The sequence below is a fragment of the Macaca thibetana genome, chromosome 3 (genome assembly GCF_024542745.1).
Source record: "Macaca thibetana thibetana isolate TM-01 chromosome 3, ASM2454274v1, whole genome shotgun sequence".
In the NCBI taxonomy this organism is placed as follows: Eukaryota; Metazoa; Chordata; class Mammalia; order Primates; family Cercopithecidae; genus Macaca; species Macaca thibetana.
In genome coordinates, this window is record NC_065580.1 from 117658600 (window position 1) to 117678417 (window position 19818).

A 19818-nucleotide genomic window follows, 5' to 3' on the forward strand; every position below is an offset into this window, starting at 1 on the left:
AGTAAGGTGAAGCAGCAAGTTATTCAGAAGATCTAGCCAAGACCATTGATGCAGGTGGCTACACTAAACAACAGATTTCAATGCAGACAAAATCAGCCTTCTGTTGGGAGAAGATGCCATCTAGGACTTTCAAAGCCAGAGAGGAGAAGTCAATGTCGGGCTTCAGAACTTCGAAGCACAGGCTGTCTTGTGAGGGACTAAGGCAACTAATGACTCTAAGTTGAAGCAAATGCTCATTTACCGTTCCGAAAATTCCAGAGCCCTTAAGAATTATGCTAAATCTACCCTCCTTGTGCTCTGTAAATAGAACAGGAAAGCCTGGATGACAGAACTTCTGCATACAGCATGGTTTAGTGACTACTTTAAGCTCACTGTTGAGACCTACTGCTCAGAAAAAAAGAGATTATTTTCAAAGTATTACTACCTGTTGACAATGCACGTGGTCATGCAGCAACTCTGACAGAGATGTACAAAGAAATAAATGGTGTTTTCATGCCTACTAACACAACATCTATTTTACGGCCCATGGATCAGGGAGTAATTTTGACTTTCAGCTCTTTTTTTTTTTTTTTTTTTTTTTGAGACGAAGTCTGGCTCTTGTTGCCCAGGCTGGAGTGCAATGGTGCGATCTCAGCTAACTGCAGCCTCCAGCTCACAGCAACCTCAGCCTCCAGGTTCAGGTGATTCTCCTGCCTCAGCCTCCCGAGTAGCTGGGATTACAGGCGCCTGCCACCAAGTCCGTCTAATTTTTGTGTTTTTAGTAGAGACGGGTTTTCACCATGTTGGCCAGGCTGGTCTCGAACTCCTGACCTCAGGCGATCCGCCCACCTCAGCCTCCCAAAGTGCTGGGTTTACAAGCGTGAGCCACTGCGCCTGGCCCTCAAGTCTTACTTTTTAAGAAATACATTTTGGGCCGGGCACTGTGGCTCACGCCTGTAATCCCAGTACTTTGGGAGGCCGAGGCAGGTGGATCACCTGAGGTCAGGAGTTCCAGACCAGCCTGCCCAACATGGCGAAACCCTGTCTCTACTAAAAATACAAAAATTAGCCTGGCATGATGGCGGGTGCCTGTAATCCCAGCTACTTAGGAGGCTGAGACAGGAGAACTGCTTTAACTCAGGAGGCGGAGGTTGCAGTGAGCTGAGATCGCACCACTGCACTCCAGTCTGGGTGACAGAGGAAGGCTCCATCACAAAAAAAAAGAAAAAAAAGAAAGAAACATTTTCTAAGGCTATAGCTGTGATAAGTAGTGATTCCTTTGATGTATCTGGGCAAAGTCTATTGAAAACCTTCTGGAAAAGATTCAACAGTCCAGATGCCTTTAAGAACATTTGTGATTCATGAGAGGGAGTCAAATTGTCAATATTAACAGGAGTTTGGAAGAAGTTGATTTCAACCCTTATGAATGATCTTGAAAGTTCAAGACTTCAGTGAAAAAAGGAGCCGCAGATGTGCTGGGAACAGCAAGAGCACTAGAACTAGAAGTGGAGCCTGAAGATGTGACTATTGCTGCAATCTCATGATCAATCTTTAATGGATAAGAAGTTGCTTCTTATGCATAAGCAAAGAAAGTGGTTTCTTAAGATGGAATCGGGCCGGACATGGTGGTTCATGCCTGCAATCCCAGCATTTTGGGAGGCCAAGGCAGGTGGATCACAAGGTCAAGAGATCGAGACCATCCTGGCCAACATGGTGAAACTCCGTCTCCACTAAAAATACAAAAAGTAGCTGGGCATGGTAGTGTGTGCCTGTAATCCCAGCTACTCAGGAGGCTGAGGCAGGAGGATCACTTGAACCCAGGAGGCGGAGGTTGCAGTGAGCTGAGATTGTGCCACTGCACTCCAGCCTGGCAACAGAGCAAGACTCCGTCTCAACAACAACAACAAAAAAGATGGAATCTACCCTTAATAAAGAAGATGCTGTACATATTATTGAAATGACAACAAAGTATTTAGAAAATTACACAAATGTGGCCGGGTGTGGTGGCTCAAGCCTGTAATCCCAGCACTTTGGGAGGCTGAGGTGGGTGGGGGGTTCCAGACCAGCCTGGCCAACTCGGTGAAACCCCTTCTCTACTAAAAATACCAAAACTAGCCAGGCTGACAGGCGCCTGTAATCCCAGCTATTCGGGGGGCTGAGGCAGGAGAATCGCTTGAACCCAGGAGGCAGAGGTTGCAGTGAGCCGAAATCATGCCATGGCACTCCAGCCTGAGGGACAAGAGCCGAGACTTCGTCTCAAAAAAAAAAAAAAAAAAAGCTACAAAAATGTAATCGTGTAAATGTAATAAAGCAGCAACAGGGTTAATTCCAATTTTGAAAAAAGTTCTACTGTGGATCAAATGCTATTAAACACCATGACGTGCTACAGAAAAGTCTTTCATAAAAGAGTCAACTGACGTGGCAAACTTTATCATTGTTTTATTACTTTTCTTTTTTTTTTTTTTTTTTTTTTTTTTTGAGACAGTGTCTCGCTCTGTCGCCCAGGCTGGAGTGCAGTGGCGCCATCTCGGCTCACTGCAAGCTCTGCCTCCCAGGCTCACACCATTCTCCTGCCTCAGCCTCCTGAGTAGCTGAAACTACAGGCGCCGGCCACTACGCCCAGCTAATTTTTTTGTATTTTTAGTAGAGATGGGGTTTCCCTGTGTTAGCCAGGATGATCTCGATCTCCTGACCTCCTGATCTGCCCGCCTTGGCCTCCCAAAGTGCTGGGATTATAGGCGTGAGCCACCACGCCAGGCCTATGATTGTCTTATTTTAAGGAACTGCCACAGCCACTCCAACCTTCAGCAGTCACTGATCAGTCCAAAGCCATGAACTCGTAGGCAAGACCTTCCATCAGCAAAAAGATTTTAACTTGCTGAAGGCTCAAAAGATTGCTAGCATTTTTTAGCAATAAGGCATTTTTAAATGAAGACATGTATGTTGTTTTTCTAGACATACTGCCATTTTCACACTTAATAAACTATAGCTTAGTATAAACAACTTTTATATGCACCGGGAAACTAAAAGATGTGTACAAGTTGCTTTATCTCCATATTCATTTTATTGCAGTGGTCCAGTTGGCACCAAACTGCAGTATCTCCAAAGTAGGCCTGCACACACATAATACACACATGCACATTATATGCACATACAGACACATACATGTAGGTATGCATGCATGCACGGTATACGTGTGTATTCATGTGGACACACATACGTGTGTGTACATATACATTTAGGAACGTGAGCTTACATGCACACATACACATATAAACACACACAAAGGCGGAGGCAATCAGTTGGAGTTCAGTGTGTGAATCCAATGTTCAGATTCTCCTTGAACGCACATGCCCTCTTTTCTAGAATAACCCTGTTGACGATTGGGCAGTAAGAGGTTCTAGTGAAAATGATACCAACTGCAGAAGATCCTGGAGACATTTTAAAATCAAAATGTGATTTTTAAAAAATTACCTTTAATAAAACAAAACTCAGCCACTCTAAGGAGGCTCCCAGATAGATTTTAGAGTCCCCATTCTGAGACACACTAAAAGCCAAGACCCCCTGAGCAGGGTCTCTCCAGGCCGTCTGGGGACAACTCTGCACCCCCATGAATGTGGGTGTTCTGCCTGTCCTGGGGCTCTAGGGACCCGCCGGCCTGAGTCTAGGCATCTGAAGTTCTGAGGTAGGGAACTGAGGACGACAGAGGGCCCCACATCCCTTAGGCCCAATCCACAGGCGAGCATGATTACTATTTTGTTGGTTGTTTGACTTTTCTTTCTCTAAGCCCATAATTGTGACTTCCTCCCCACAAGTTCCTCTGGTCAGTGGGTACATCTGAGTCACACTCTGGGGGCAGGGGCGAGTGAAGCTTCCCAAACCGAGGGAAGCAAAGCAGAGGCATGAAGGCTGAGATCTTCAGGGGCTGCAAAGTGCGGGCCCCAGGCCAGATCCTGCCCACTCTCGCTGGCTGGTCTGGGGGTCGTGCAACCTCCCATAAAGCCAAATGGCAAAACTCCACAAATCTTTGGTACAGTGAGCACGGCATGCAAGGAAGGAATAGTACCTGGTGATTCTCAGTGCAAGGGTGCTGGGCAGTAGGGCAGGTCGCAGCCAAGAGGCCCTACTCCCAGCCCTCCGTCCTCCAGTCCCTGCCACCAAGCCATGCCCCCCATAGACAATGATAACCAGGGGCAGCGAGGGTGGGGAGCAATAGAACCTGACCTGAGCAGGGCATGCAGGATGCCTAGTCCCCATCTTCCACCAGTTGGTGATGCACCCGAATCCTGGTCTCTGTCTGGAGCACATGAGGAGGAGGCTCAGATCCACCTTGGAAAAGTCCTACAAATGTCCAGGGTCAGAACAATCCTTGAGGCCAACAGTGTGTCTGGGAAAGTTCATAAGCGTCCTGTGTAAGGGAGAGGCTGACTTTTCTTCTTTCCTCAGGGGTGCAGTCACAGGTGAGATGCACAGCCTGTTAGAGGCTTTGAAAACCAGCGGCCGCCAAGGCTGCTTCCACCAGGACCATCAACCCTGCCTGCAGCGAGCTCACAAATGGACCTTTCTGTCCCAACACTACTATTTAACCCAACCCTTGCCCATCTAGGGGGTGCTATCTTTTAATCTTTCAAATACAGAAAAGGAAGAGTCACAATGTGGAATGAAAAAAATGGCCCTGTCCATTTCTGCAATGCCTTTCCTTGCAACACATACAGAAATCTATCTTAAGTAACAACCAGGTAAAGCACCCATATGGGTAAATAACTGAAGGTTTCACGGGAATATGACGTGGCAACTGGCAGAATATTCTCTGGGATTTTTCATCCTAGTTTGTTTTTCTAAGTGCCGACTGACTTCTCTGCCTACTAATAATTGGAGGCGCTGGGGACATTTGGAAATGTGAGAACATTTTAACCATCACCACCACTGGGGTGGCCACTAGCATGTAGGGGGAGGAGGCAGGGAGTCCACGCCATTCCTGGAGCAAACTGTCCAACAAGGAATTATTCCAGCCCACATGCTACAAACCACACCTTACGGGATTACATTCACGGTTTAAGAACGTGTGTCATAGAATTCTCCAGAGGAAGTCTCCAAACTCAAGGACAGCCTCTTTTCCAGAGGGCTGGGTAGAAGGCCCGTGGTGAGCAGGCCTTGGGACATCTCTGCTGTCTGCCCATTGTCCCTCTGGCAAATGACGAGAACCTCTGCACCACCCCCACTCCCACCCCCACCAAGGAGGCCTGAGCACCCGAGGCAGGCCCAGGCTGGCCCTCCACTGTCCACCCCCATGTGGGCGCTGACGCCTGTATACAGGACACTGCTTCCTTCAGGCAAGAATGAGGGAGCCCGCTCCTAGCATCAGAGCCTCTTGTAGGTTCCCAGCATAAAAGGAAACAGGGAATTTGCCGTCCTGATAAGAGCAAGCTACAGCAAGCCAGTGCCGAGGAGGATCAAAGAGGCTGCGCCACCTCCCAGGAATGCTTCCTTGGCCTGCATTGTTTTCTTCTTTTATTCTTACCCCAGGGCAAAAGGCAAAGCTCCCAGTCTGTGCCTCATTTCAGGCTAACTTGACACTTGGCAGAGGGTCCCACATCCTCCTCCATGCAAGAGTGGGTGCCTCCACCGACCCCAAATGTGTCCATCAGCCCGACTTCAAAGAGGCCGACCCCAGCACCTCCCCACCGGGCAGTGGAGCACACCTGCAGGGACCAAGGAAGGCCCAGGTTTTCATTCTAAGGACTTGGGATTCAGGTCCACCTCTCCCATCACCTACTTGCAAATTTCCACCGACTCCTGTTTCCTCGATGGAAAAACTGAGACAAAATAACTGCAGCCTCCCGGGGCAGGTTTCCCACACATGAGGAAAGGACAGGTTCCACTGCCTCCCCCCTCAGCAGAGGGTCCCAGCTCTGCCTCCCCAGGGCCCACTCTCCCACACAACCACCCTATGGGACATTCCTCTGTGTACACCTGCAGGAAAATCCTGCTCAGGGTCCCAGGCCAAGCCCTCCTTGGTTATGTTCAAGGCCGTGAGCAGGAGAGAGCTTTGCATGACCCCCACGAGCCCTTCCACTCACCTGGGAATGGCAAAACTGGCCGCGAATCTCCCAGAGCCCAAATCTCCCCAGAGGGAGTCCAAGGGAAAGCACTGGAAGGCAGAAGCAAAGCTCGCAACGCCCATATATATGGACCTCCCATGTCACTCTTCCAATCCCATGTTTAATGCATATTTAAATATACAAACAGGCAGGGCGTGGTGGCTCATACCTGTAATCCCAGCGCTTTAGGAAGCCAAGGTGGGTGGATCACGAGATCAGGAGTTTGAGACCAGTCTGGCCAATATGGTGAAATCCCGTCTCTACTAAAAATACAGAAATTAGCCAGGCATGGTGACGTGTGCCTGTGGTCTCAGCTACTCGGGAGGCTGAGGCAGGAGAATTGCTTGAACCCGAGAGGTGGAGGTTGCAGTGAGCCAAGATCGCGCCACTGCACTCCAACCTGGGCAACAAAGCAAAACTCCATCTCACAAAAAAACAAATAAATAAACAAACAGACATCGAGACACATTTTCAGCTTTTTAATCAAGGGAGCAGGAGAATTCCCCAAGGAACAGTAGAGGCGGCTTCACAACATTCCATCTTAGGAATGTGACCTTGGCGAGTTCCAAGAACTTTCTGGTGCAGGGCGGTGCCTCGACCTCGTCACATCATCTTTACGCACCCCAGGACCATGCAGAGAATGGAGAACAAGAGGCAGGGATAGGGGCTGGAAGGGGCTAAAACAAGAGCCACAGGAGCCAATCTTATGAAACGCCAGCCCTCCTGCTCTACATCTCTGAGGCCTCCATCAAACTTCACAGCATCCTATGGCCCCAGTCTCCCTGGGGCCCTTGTCCATCTCTGCACTCACTTCACCTCCTTCCACTTCCCCTCATTCCAGGCACAAGCTCCACTGTGCATCTTCATCAGGGCGATGGGGCAGCCTGGGGACCAGGACACGCGGAGAGAGCTGCTATAGCATAGGACATGGGCCCTTTTACGCAAACCCTGGCCTTCACATTCTGGGGGTCGAGCAGCCCTGATGATCTGATGAAGCCACAAACCCTCTGAGAACAATCCACACACACTACACCCAGCTTGAAGGGATTCACGATGCTGCTGAGGGTCACTGGGGCCCCAAGGCAGGAAGCTGGGTCTATATCACCTGCTCCACCCCCGCGGGACTGCGAGAGCCGGCTGCCGGTCTCCCTTTGCTGCCCACCCCAAACTGGGCTTTTATGCATCATTGCCATGGTCCGAATGTCTGTGACCCGCCCCCTACCCCCAATTCCTACGTTGAAGCCCTAAACCCCAAGGTGATGGTATGAGGAGCTGGGACCTTAAGAAGATGGTTAGGTCATGAGGCTGGAGCCTCAGGATGGGCTTAGGGCCTCATAATAATGACCCCAGGGAGCTCTCTCACCCCTCTACCATGTTAGGGCCATAAAAGGCACCGTCTGTGAACCAGGAAACAGGCACTCACCAGACACCGAGGGCCTTGATCTTGGACTTCCAGCCTCCAGAACTGTGAGAAATAAATTCCTGACATCTATAAATTGCCCAAACTAAGGTATCTGGTTACAGCAGCACAAACCAATTAAGATATCACTCTGGGCCCGGCGCGGTGGCTCAAGCCTGTAGTCCCAGCACTTTGGGAGGCCGAGATGGGCAGATCACGAGGTCAGGAGATCAAGACCATCCTGGCTAACACGGTGAAACCCCGTCTCTACTAAAAAATACAAAAAAACTAGCCGGGTGAGGTGGCAGGCGCCTGTAGTCCCAGCTACTCGGGAGGCTGAGGCAGGAGAATGGCATGAACCTGGGAGGCGGAGCTTGCAGTGAGCTGAGATCCGGCCACTGCACTCTAGCCTGGGCGACAGAGCGAGACTCCGTCCCAAAAAAAAAAAAAAAAAAAAGATATCACGCTGTCCAAACCAAAACCCGGTTTTCACCATGAAATGCTGGTGTTTTCATGTCTTCCACAAATCTGCCCAACCAAAGCCCTAACTTCTCACCCAGTGGCCTTCTCTCCAGACTCCCTCATCCCCATCTCTGCTACTGTCGGGAGCACCCAGTCCTTGGCCAACGCTGCCTCTGGTCTGGCTGGCTGCTCCTGCGACCCTTGAACTGGGATCCCAGCACAGACATCAGCCCACACTTGACCCCCTTCTTCAAGGGGCAACGGCAGTCCCACCTCTCAGCACCCCAAACTTGCTCCTCCCAAATCCACTCAGAACAGTGTCCTTTCTGAGGTCCTGGCTGGGAGACTTGGGGCCGTCCTGGAGCCTGAAGCCTCCAAGTCCTCAGTGAGGAACCCATGCACCACCAGATCCATATAGAAACAGGCTGTGATCGGCCAGGTGCGGTGGTTCACGTCTGTAATCCCAGCACTTTGGGAGGCTGAGGAGGGCAGATCACGAGGTTGGGAGATCGAGACCATCCTGGCTAACATGGTGAAACCCCGTCTCTACTAAAAATACAAAAAAAATTAGCCAAGCGTGGTGGCGGGCACCTGTAGTCCCAGCTACTCAGGAGGCTGAGACAGGAGAATGGCATGAACCCGGGAGGCGGAGCTCACAGTGAGCTGAGATCCTGCCACTGCACTCAAGCCTGGGCAACTGAGCGAGACCCCGTCTAAAAAAAAAAAAACAGGCTGTGATCCCCAAGCAACCCTATGTGACCCCATGTCGGGCAGGCGGGTGTCCCCATAGACAACTGCCAGACCCCTGGCCTCTGATGTCAGGTCACAGTGACTGCTCACCCCAGGGATTTCCAGGTGTGACTTCACGAAAATATCACCATAACACCAGAAGTAAACTGAGGCACAGTGTGGTCACCTCCTTGTCCAGGGTCATAGTTAGGACGTGGTGCGATCCCCTTCAGAGGGGAAGCTAGGACAGACGCTCATGCCTCTGTAGCCCCACACACCTAGGTTTATTCTTCTGTAGCTTGAGGGCGATATTCTAGTGCTTTGTCCTTGTGTCTCAGAGTTGGACACATGGAGCACAGGGTGCTCAAATTCCTGGAACCTTATTCTTAGGGGCCTGCATCTTATCACGCTGCCTTTGGCCACCACTGAGTGTGTTAGAAACTGTTGTGTTCCACTTCTCTACTGTGGTGAGTGCAGGGTATGACTGAGGACTACGCAGGGACCCTGTGGGACCACCCACCTCAGGATTCAGCCTCAGAAACGTCTCTACTTTCCAGAATAACATGTTTCTGTTCACTGTCTGTTTTTCTTAACTGTTTGGTTTTTTTTTTTTAATTGCTTAGATACCAAGAAACAATTCAAAACCATTGTTTCCCTCATCACAATGACTGTCAGGAAGCTCATAGCCAAATCATGCAGTCACCTCAGAAGTGTGAGGCTGTGTGATTCCTTAGGTGGGTTGCAGGTATCAGCAAGGGGCCAATTTTTAAAACAAAATTTGCTGAATAAGTAAATGGAAGAGTCAAGCAACATTTTAGAATGAAAAACATGGCCACAATATTTTTCTCCCAAGACTCATCAAAAGGTGGAATCTATTTCCTATCCCTGGCATCTGAGCTGGTCTTGCTTTGGTCAATGGAATAGAACCTGAGGGTTTGCCTGCAGCTTCTGCCTTTGCCCTTGGGTGACCTGAGATGAACCTGCTCAGAAGCAGGACCACGAAGACAGAAAGGCTGGGCTGTGAAGACCTGCTGAGCACAGCTCCCACATAGCCAGCCCACTGGACCTCAAGAAAGAATTTATTTTCCTTTAAACCACCAAGTTATGGGGTGGTCTGCTTCACAGTACATAGCTGGTTCGGCCAGAGTCTACTGGTAATCTCAAGAAGTCAATACTTACTAACAGTCCAAGGTGGCAAGGAATTGAAACACAGTTGCAATACAGTTTGATAGGTAAACATTTCTCCATTGCAGTAATGATGGCAAAAATTCCCTGTGCACCCTGACCATCCAGGGGAGGAGTGGCCTCCCTTCCTGGGACTGACCCAGTGTATGCCTCTGACCTGGAGATCGTTTGGAAATGGAAAAGCCAGCTCATTTTTCCTCAACAGAGTTCTGCAAAAAAAAATCTTTGTCATTGATAGTTATCTTAAGTAGACTCAAAGAGATGCAATTAGATTTATTTGGTCAAAGGTGGATAAACACTTGAAAGGTCACATCCTTCAGTCTCGTCCGCTGCCTTGTTTTTCTTCCCTCCCAATATGGAGTTTCACTCTTGTTGCCCAGGCTGGAGTGCAATGGCACTATCTCGGCTCACTGCAACCTCCGCCTCCCAGGTTCAAGCAATTCTCCTGTCGCAGCCTCCCAAGTAGCTGGGATTACAGGTGCCCACCACCACACCAGCTAATTTTTGTATTTTAGTAGAGATGGGGTTTAATTATATGGGTCAGGCTGGTCTCAAACTCCTGACCTCAGGTGATCCGCCCGCCTTGGTCTCCCAAAGTGCTGGGATTACAGGCATGAGCCGCCACGCCCAGCCTAGTCTGCTGCCTTCTACTGGAGTGCAACATTTCACAAAACTCTGCAACCAAGTTTATGGGACATCCTCGGAGATGGTATGGCAGCAGAACTCTTTTTGGTGGAATTCTTAACTACATACAAAACGAGTGAAGTCAGTCTCTTGGCTGTGCATGGGAAAAAGACTTTTCTCTCTGAAGATGACATGGGTAAGAACAGCATGGATAAATTCGAGGCACACAGAAGATGGGTTTCAGGACAAGTCAACTCCATGGGTGCCTGGGGATAATTCAACTCAACAACCGGTGGGGAGCCAAGACATGGCCCCACCTCCAGCTCCAGGCCCAGCCCTCTCTGGCCATACCCTTCTTTAGCTATGCCCGTTCTCCTTCATGTCCCTAACAGCAAAGCTAGGCAAAACTCCCTGGGCATCCCCAGGCCAGGCCCTCTGCCTGGGCACACGAGGATCACCCAGAGTGACTGAGGCAGATGGGAGTGGCCATGGCCAGGAGCTGCATGGGGACCAGCCAGAAACACAGAACCCCTCCTGCCTGGAGCCCCCCTTCAAGGACCCTCAAACCTAGGCCAATGATAAAGATCTAAAGTCCACAGCCCTACTAGCTGGACGGTGAGATAAATACGTAAGAACAGCTCCTAAGCTGAGGGGAGTTCACACTTTCACAAACGTCTCCTGGGTGCTCACTCTGAAAGGTGCTCTTGAAGAAGGCCTTTTCACCAGTTTCGATAGAAAAGCTTCAGGATCCAGTGATGACCTCCTGATGACCTCCTGGGTCCCGGGCCAGTCAACCATAGGGCAGGACTCACTAGCAAGATCGAGTGCCCAACCTCTGATGTCAGGATGCTCATTCCCTCTGGAGGACACCAACCCTATCCTGGGGAGATCCAATCTTACCCCCAGGGTGTCCTCAAAGCCGACTTACAGAAGCCCTGCCCCGGTTCTCCAGAAAGTGACTCACTTTTGTGTTCCACAAGCCTAGTGATGGGCAGTGTATTACTCATGACAGCCCTGGGTTAAGGCCACTGAGCAAGGAGGACACTCTTGGTGGCTTTTCCCACACCCACTTGCCAACCAGTATAAATCTTCCCACTCCCCCAGACCACAGTCACTGTCACAGTCCTGATTCCTTGCAGTGGTCATTAATTTTATGCATCCTCTTGGCTAGGCCATGGTATCCGACTATTTAGCCAAATATCAGTCTAGATGTTGCATGAAAGTATTTTTTACATATGATTAACATTTAAGGCTGGGCGCAGTGGCTCACGCCTGTAATCCCAGCACTTTGGGAAGCCGAGATGGGCGGATCACAAGGTCAGGAGATCGAGACCATACTGGCTTACACAGTGAAACCCCGTCTCTACTAAAAATACAAAAAATTAGCTGGTGTGGTGGTGGGTGCCTGTAGTCCTAGCTACTCGGGAGGCTGAGGCAGGAGAATGGCATGAACCTGGGAGGCGGAGCTTGCAGTGAGCCGAGACTGAGCCACTGCACTCCAGCCTGGGTGACAGAGCGAGATTCTGTCTCAAAAAAAAAAAAAAAATTTAAACCAGTGGTCTTTGAATAAAGCAAATGACCGTCCATAATGTCAGTGGGGGCTAATCCAATCAGCTGAAGCCCTTAAAAGACTGAGATTCCGAATTCTGCTCCAAGCTGCCTTCAGACTCAAGACTGCAACCTTGCCAGTCACGGTGGCTCATGCCTATAATCCCAGCACTTTGGGAGGCCGAGGAGTGTGGATCACGAGGTCAGGAGTTCAAGACCAGCCTGACTAACATGATGAAACCCCATCTCTACTAAAAATACAAAAATTAGCCGGGCCTGGTGGTGTGCACCTGTAATCCCAGCTATTCAGGAGCTGAGGCAGGAGAATCACTTAAACCCAGGAGGCAGAGGAGCCGAGATCCTGCCATTGCACTCCAGCCTGGGCAACAGAGCGAGACTCCGTCTCAAAAAAAAAAAAAAAAAAAAAAAAGACTGCAAGCTCAAGAACTGCTAAAATTTATTCATATATATATATACATATATATGTATGCATATATATGAACATGCCCTGTTGGTTATGTTTACTGGACAACCTGACTGATTAATACCACTAAGATCTTGGCTGCCTCCCCTACCCTATTCCCATTCACGTCTCAGTTTCCACAGCACCTTCTTTTCCTCTGCAGACATGTCCCCTTCTCACAGCTTGGTCCAGATGCATACATACAGCTTGGCTACCTACTTGCTCCTGAGTTCACAGGAACTCAACTCCTCGTTGTAAGAAAAGCAGACTGACTTGCACACAAAAGCAGCTCGGTCTGCATCTCATTGGTGAAAAATCAAAATCCTCAACCAGTAGAGCAGGCTATAAAGACACTGGCCTCCAGAAATGTTGATTTTTTTATTTCTTTTTATTTATTTATTTATTTATTTTTTTTTTTTTTTTTTTTTTTTTTTTTTGAGACGGAGTCTCGCTGTGTCTCCTAGGCTGGAGTACAGTGGAGCCATCTCAGCTCACTGCAAGCTCTGCCTCATGGGTTCACGCCATTCTCCTGCCTCAGCCTCCCGAGTAGCTGGGACTACAAGCATCCGCCACCACGCCCGGCTAATTTTTTGTATTTTTAGTAGAGACGGGGTTTCACCGTGTTAGCCAGGATGGTCTCGATCTCCTGACCTCGTGATCTAACCGCCTCGGCCTCCCAAAGTGCTGGGATTACAGGCATGAGCCACCGCATGGAGACAGAGGCTCGCTCTTTCTCCCAGGCTAGAGTGCAGTGCTGCAGTCTCAGCTCACTGCAACCTCCATCTCTCAGGTTCAAGTGATTCTCCTGCCTCAGATTCCCGAGTAGCTGGGAGTACAGGCGCACACCATATGCCCGGTTGATTTTTTGTATTTTTAGTAAAGACAGGGTTTCACCATGCTGGCCAGGCTGGTCTCAAACTCTGACCTTGGGTGATCAGCCCGCCTCAGCCTCCCAAATTACTGGGATTACAGGCATGAGTCACCATGTCTGGCCAACTTTTTATTTCTTAAGGTAATAAGCCAGTAGGTGGGGGACAAAGTTAAATATAAACAAATGCGGAAGATACACACAAATTTACACTAGTTAACACCAACCTCACTTTCCAATTTCGAACTCTGCTGGATTTCTTAATCTTAGGCAAAAACTCACATTGGGGGTTTAGGGAGCTGAAAGGAGTTATCCGAAGTATGAGAACTGTAAATGCAGCTTATTCCTCACACAGGCTCTGAGAGGCTTTGGAAGAGCAACCAGCCACAGTCTGATAGCATGATATGCGTGGATTACTGCAAAGCCACGTGGAACTTTAAAGACATCTCAATTAACAGCTTCACTAGGGTTTCAGATTAGTACTACATATTGGAAAAAAGATTAATCCAGATGAGTGGTTCTAAACCCTGTCAAGCCCCAACCCAAAGTGTCTGATGCAGGAGGTCTGTCTGGGGTGGAACCCAGGACTGGCATTCCTAACAGTTTCCAGGGGATGCTAATGCTGGTGTCAGGATCTCACTGTGAGAACTGCTGACTTAAGACAGCACTCATCCAAAAACATGGACTCCTCATCAGAGCCACCCAAGCAGCCGCCTGCCTGGTAGGTGAGCCTGGGCAAGCATCTATCATTTGGCAGTGATCGCAGCCACATTGATGTCTCCACTGCAGTTATATAGCGTGTTGCCCAAAGGTACTCAGGGTGCTCTGTTATACAGAGTCAGGGTTTGAGAAAAGGCACACATCTTTGTTTTGTCTGATTTGCAAACCGCCTATGGAATCAACACAATAAACACGATTCTCTTCCGTTCTGCTCTCCCTTTTACTCTGAAGAGCTTGCTCCCCAAGCAAAAGGGATTGCTAAGTAACAGTCCGATTATATGCAAGACAATTAGTGTTTCTAAAGTGTTTAAAAACAGTTAAGAACTACTACTGCACAACTCCTAAGGGAATAACTAATTCAGGCAAAGGTCATCTTTGGATGTTAAAATGCCTGAAAGTCGTTCGGAGTTGTTAAAGTCTCAAAGGTAAGAAGGGAATCAGGGTCTCAACCAAGTGATCTGACTTAGCGGGCCAACAGCAGGACAAAAAGACATTCCATCTCATGGCCGGGCGCGGTAACTCATGCCTGTAATCCCAGCACTTAGGGACACCAAGGCAGGTGGATCACCTGAGATCAAGAGTTCGAGACCAGCCTGGCCAACATGGTCAAACCCCATCTCTACTAAAAATACAAAAAATCAGCTGGGCGTGGTGGTGTGTGCCTGTAGTCCCAGCTACTCAGGAAGCTGAGGCAGGAGAATCACTTGAAACAAGGAGGCAGGAGAATCACTTGAAACAGTGAGCCGAGATGGTACCACTGCACACCAGCCTGGGCTACAGAGCGGGACTCCATCTCAAAAAAAAAAAAAAAAAAAAAAAAAGAGAGAGACATTCCATCTCTTAATGTGAGGCAAGCAGAGGCACCTCACGCATACATAATCATTTTTCAAACACTGCTTATTCTGAATCGAATGAGGAGAGAAGAACCATACAAATCCATACTGCGCAAAATCCACAAGGAAACTGGCCTGAGCACTTTGAAAAGGCAAAGTCCAGGAAGAAATAACATTGTCCCTATTTTCAGATGGCATGATTATCTACATGGGAAATCCCCAGGAATATACAAAACAAAACTTTGCAAGGTCGCAGGATACAAGGTAAACACACAAAAGTTAATTGCACTTCTATATACTAGTAATGAACACACAGGCACAAAATTAAAAATACAAGGCCATCCACAATCACTTTAAGAAGTGAGGCCCGGCGCGGTGGCTCACACCTGTAATCCCAGCATTTTGGGAGGCCAAGGCAGGCGGATCACAAGGTCAGGAAATTGAGACCATCCTGGCTAACACAGTGAAACCCCGTCTCTACTAAAAATACAAAAAATTAGTCGGGAATGGTCGGGGGGGCGCCTGTAGTCCCAGCTACTTGGGAGGCTGAGGCAGGAGAATGAAGTGAACCCAGGAGGTAGAGTTTGCAGTGAGCCAAGATGGCGCCACTGCACTCCAGCCTGGGGACAGAGCGAGACTCCATCTCAAAGAAAAAAAAAAAAAAAGTGAGACACTTGGGTGTAAACCTGAACAAGACATATACAGGACCTGTATGCCAAAACGACACAGATGCCAATGAAAGACATGAAAGATAATCTAAATAACTGAGAAGATATATCATGTTCATAAACTGGAAGTCTTGCAACAGGTGAGTGATTAAGTAAACTATGGTACATCCCTCGCAGGTAACACTACTCAGTGATAAGGAACAAGCCGGGCCTAACATGACTTACTCTGCCAGCTGCCCCCTAAAACGAGAGGCTCAGGCATCCAACTGATTCTCCAGCCCAGTGCTGTGACATGCTGATTTCTAAGCTGCCTCCACCTTGCTGTCTGTACCCACAGGCACCCTGGCAAAACTCCACTCTGGGGGCTCCCCCAAGACCCTCTGAGAGGCTGCCCTGCAATCAAGCCCTTGAAAAGTTGGCACAGGCAGCCCCCAAAGGAAAGACCGGTGATTCAAAACACTAAGCCTTGGCCGGGCGCGGTGGCTCAAGCCTGTAATCCCAGCACTTTGGGAGGCCGAGACGGGCGGATCACGAGGTCAGGAGATCGAGACCATCCTGGCGAACACGGTGAAACCCCGTCTCTACTAAAAAAAAAAATACAAAAAACTAGCCGGGCGTGGTGGCGGCGCCTGTAGTCCCAGCTACTCGGGAGTCTGAGGCGGGAGAATGGCATGAACCCGGGAGGCGGAGCTTGCAGTGAGCCGAGATCCGGCCACTGCACTCCAGCCTGGGCCACACAGCGAGACTCTGTCTCAAAAAAAAAAAAAAAAAAAAAACACTAAGCCTTGGGCTCCAGAGAGCCCCAGGGCCTGCAGGAGAGGGTAGGGAGAGGCCAGTCAGGCCATAGCAGCAGGAACATAGCCCCGAACGGGTCACAGGGTCGTCTTCCTTCACCTTTGAGATGTGGCTGGCAGAACTGGGGGCTCCAGAGCAGGCAGGATGGAGACAAGCAGACTGTGAGTCTGAGGGGTGTGATCAGAAGCCCCTTGCCCCACCATGTCCAAGCTGAGATGGTAGGCAAGCTACCTCACCCTGCATTCACCTTCTGAGTCTCAGTTTCTACAGAGTGAGTGAGGGTTAAATGTATCTGAGACACAGCAGGCACTCACTAAACATTAGCTGCATGAAAGGAATGAGTAAGTGAATGAATAAATGAACAAAGGAAGGAACAAGTGAATCTCCCTGCACAGGGCCTCACGCACAGTCAATAATTCATGCCAGCCACTTCCCTGCCCGCCACCTCCCCTCTGTGGTGTGCACCTTCTATGCATGGCAACAAGCCTGAGGTCTATGAGCGGCTGCTGTGCCATATCGCATTCGCGCAGCTGCAAACAGAACAGTGCGTTATGGAAACCCCGGCAGATGTGGGGGAGTCGTGAGCAGCACCCACGTGATACCCTGCCATGTGTTTTACCCAGGGCCAAGGCCAAATGCCAACTGTTTGACACAATGGCCCCGAAGTGGGCTGCAGCCTTTTGAGGAAGGACAGATGGATCTGCAGATAGAGCGATAACTTGTACCGGGACACCCTATCTCCTCCTCACTGTGGCTGTGAACAAAGCCCACAGTATTCACAGCATGGCCACCATCACCGCACCCAGTCTTCCTCTGGGCAGGGATCTGAGCAGCTGCTCATCTGAGAATTGAAGTGCTTCAGACATGAAGCTTATGTATTATCCACCAAACATCTCTCCAAAATTTGCCCAATGTCTTACATGCACTCAGTCCCTGCTGCAGAATTTGTGAACATGATCTGGGGGTCTCAGCACAAAGCAGAAAGGGGGAGAGGAGCCATTTTCCCAGGACCAGTCTGCTGGATACCCAACATCTTTATAAGAACAAAACCTGCACAAGGGTCCAGGCGCAGTGGCTCACACCTGTAATTCCGGCACTTTGGGAGGCCAAGGAGGGTGGATCACCTGGGGTCAGGAGTTCCAGACCAGCCTGGCCAACATGATGAAATCCCGCCTCTACTAAAAACACAAAAAATTAGCCGGGTGTGGTGATAGGAGCCTGTAATCCCAGCTACTCGGGAGGCTGAGGCAGGAGAATTGCTTGAACCAGGGAGGTGGAGGCTCCAGTGAGCCAACATGGCACCACTGCACTCTAGCCTGGGCAACAGAATGAGATTCCGTCACAAACATACATACGTACATACATACATACACACATACATACATACTACACAGGGGCCGGGCGTGGTGGCTCACGTCTATAATCGCAACACTTTGGGAGGCCAAGCTGGGTGGATCTCCTGAGGTCATGAGTTCGAGACCAGCTTGGCCAACATGGGAAAACCTCGTCTACTAAAAATACAAAAATTAGCTGGGCGTGGTGATGGTCGCCTGTAATCCCAGCGACTTGGGAGGCTGAAGCAGGAGAATCACTTGAACCCGGGAGGCAGAGGCTACAGTGAGCCGAGTTTGTGCCACTGTACTCTAGCCTGGGTGACAGAGCAAGACTCTATCTCAATAAAAAGAAAAAATAGGTTGGGCACGGTGGCTCACGCCTGTAGTCCCAGCACTTTGGGAGGCCGAGGCAGGCAGATCACCTGAGGTCAGGAGTTCGCCACCAGCCTGGCCAACATGGTGAAATCCCCTCTCTACTAAAAACACAAAAATTAGCTGGGCATGGTGGCACGCGCCTATAATCCCAGCTACTCGGGAGGCTGAGGCAGGAGAATCACTTGAACCCAGGAGTTAGAGGTTGCAGTGAGCCAAGATCACGCCATTGCACTCCAGCCTGGGTGACAAGAGCAAGACTCTGTCTCAAAAAAAAGAAAAAACAAATAAATTAATATTACACAAGGGATTACACAGTGCTGATGCGTCTGCATCAAGACTGGAATACATTTTGAGAGGAAGAAAAAGGAAATGATTCTTGCCATTTGGCAGTACGGATTTGAAGCAAGCAAACCCCACAACACACTGTCCAAGAAGAAAATTATTTTGTTCTGAAGTCACAGCTCTGAAGGTGCAACTCTTCTCAGCGAACCTACATGGACTGCTGGGGGCATTGTCATCAACTTTCAGTAACACAACAACTAGCAATGTGGCTATTTTCCAAGGAAATAACAGTAGGCTAGATTCTCAAGTCTGTAAGATGAGTTGTAAATGGTTCTCTTCTGCAAGTTAAAGGAATAAGTTACCAAGCAAAACTCCAAGAACAAAAGTTGTGGCCCTAATAAAAACATGAACAAAATCCTGGGAACCTGTGCCAGCATTTCCTTCTCTCCTCGTAAGCAATCACTTCTAGAATGTTTCCATCTAGATGTGTAACTGTCCCCTCCCATTGTGAAGTGTGCCCAGTGGGCAGCGGATTGGGAGGCCAGTTCCTGGCTGTCCAGAGGATGGAATGGAGGCTCTGAGTGATGTCACACCTTGGCAAGTACATGTAGCTAACTCTAAGCTCCTTCCAAAGCTTTTTTTTTTTTTTTTTTTTTTTTGAGACGGAGTCTCGCTCTGTCGCCCAGGCTGGAGTGCAGTGTCCGGATCTCGGCTCACTGCAAGCTCCACCTCCCGGGTTCACGCCATTCTCCTGCCTCAGCCTCCCGAGTAGCGGGGACTACAGGCGCCCGCCATCACACCCGGCTAGTTTTTTGTATTTTTAGTAGAGACGGGGTTTCACTGTGTGAGCCGGGATAGGATGGTCTCCATCTCCTGACCTCGTGATCCACCCGCCTCGGCCTCCCAAAGTGCTGGGATTACAGGCATGAGCCACCGCGCCCGGTCCCCTCCAAAGCTCTTATCTTTTTTTTTTTTTTTAGCAGCAGCCTTCTTGTCCTTGGAGAACTGAGGGATACAAACAAAAATTACACAACCCAATCCACAGAAAGTGAGCAGATGAAGGCCATGGCTAACTGGGCCTCAGGACAGGGCACCAGGCCTCTGGTGGTCAGCGTCCCACCCGGGTGACCAACCACAGATGAAAGAAAAGGAATTGAAGGTTACCTGGTTTCCACTGGAGAGAACCTTGGGTACAGGGTGTCGACAGCTACTCCTAACAGCTCAGTGAGGTCCGTACTATCAACCCAGTTTTCAGCACCACTTCAGAGAAGTTTGGGGACCATCCCAGGACCACAAGGAGAACAAGTGGCAGGGACGAGAAGGGGTGCCACCTGGGTTCCTGCAAAGCCTGCTCCCTTTCCGCTACAGCCACAGGGTAAACAGGCAGGACAACGCAACCACAGGCTGCACCCACGCTGGGGCCTTCCTCTTGTTTGCTCAAAGCCATCTGGCA

The 19818-nt window shown here is 49.5% G+C and overlaps 1 protein-coding gene and 1 long non-coding RNA gene across 7 annotated transcripts in view; both read right to left on the reverse strand.

The window, feature by feature from the left end:
• The window catches only part of TNS3 (tensin 3), a 309986-nt gene that overhangs the window by 278505 nt on the left and 11663 nt on the right, over positions 1 to 19818 (reverse strand). The window lies entirely within an intron of this gene.
• Positions 927 to 19818, reverse strand: part of LOC126951448 (uncharacterized) — a 29987-nt gene continuing 11095 nt past the window's right edge. Inside the window, exons 2-3 of the long non-coding RNA XR_007724478.1 lie at positions 7504 to 7545; positions 927 to 6964 (exon numbers count right to left, since the gene is read on the reverse strand). This is a non-coding gene — a long non-coding RNA (uncharacterized LOC126951448). The remainder of the gene's footprint in view (positions 6965 to 7503; positions 7546 to 19818) is intronic.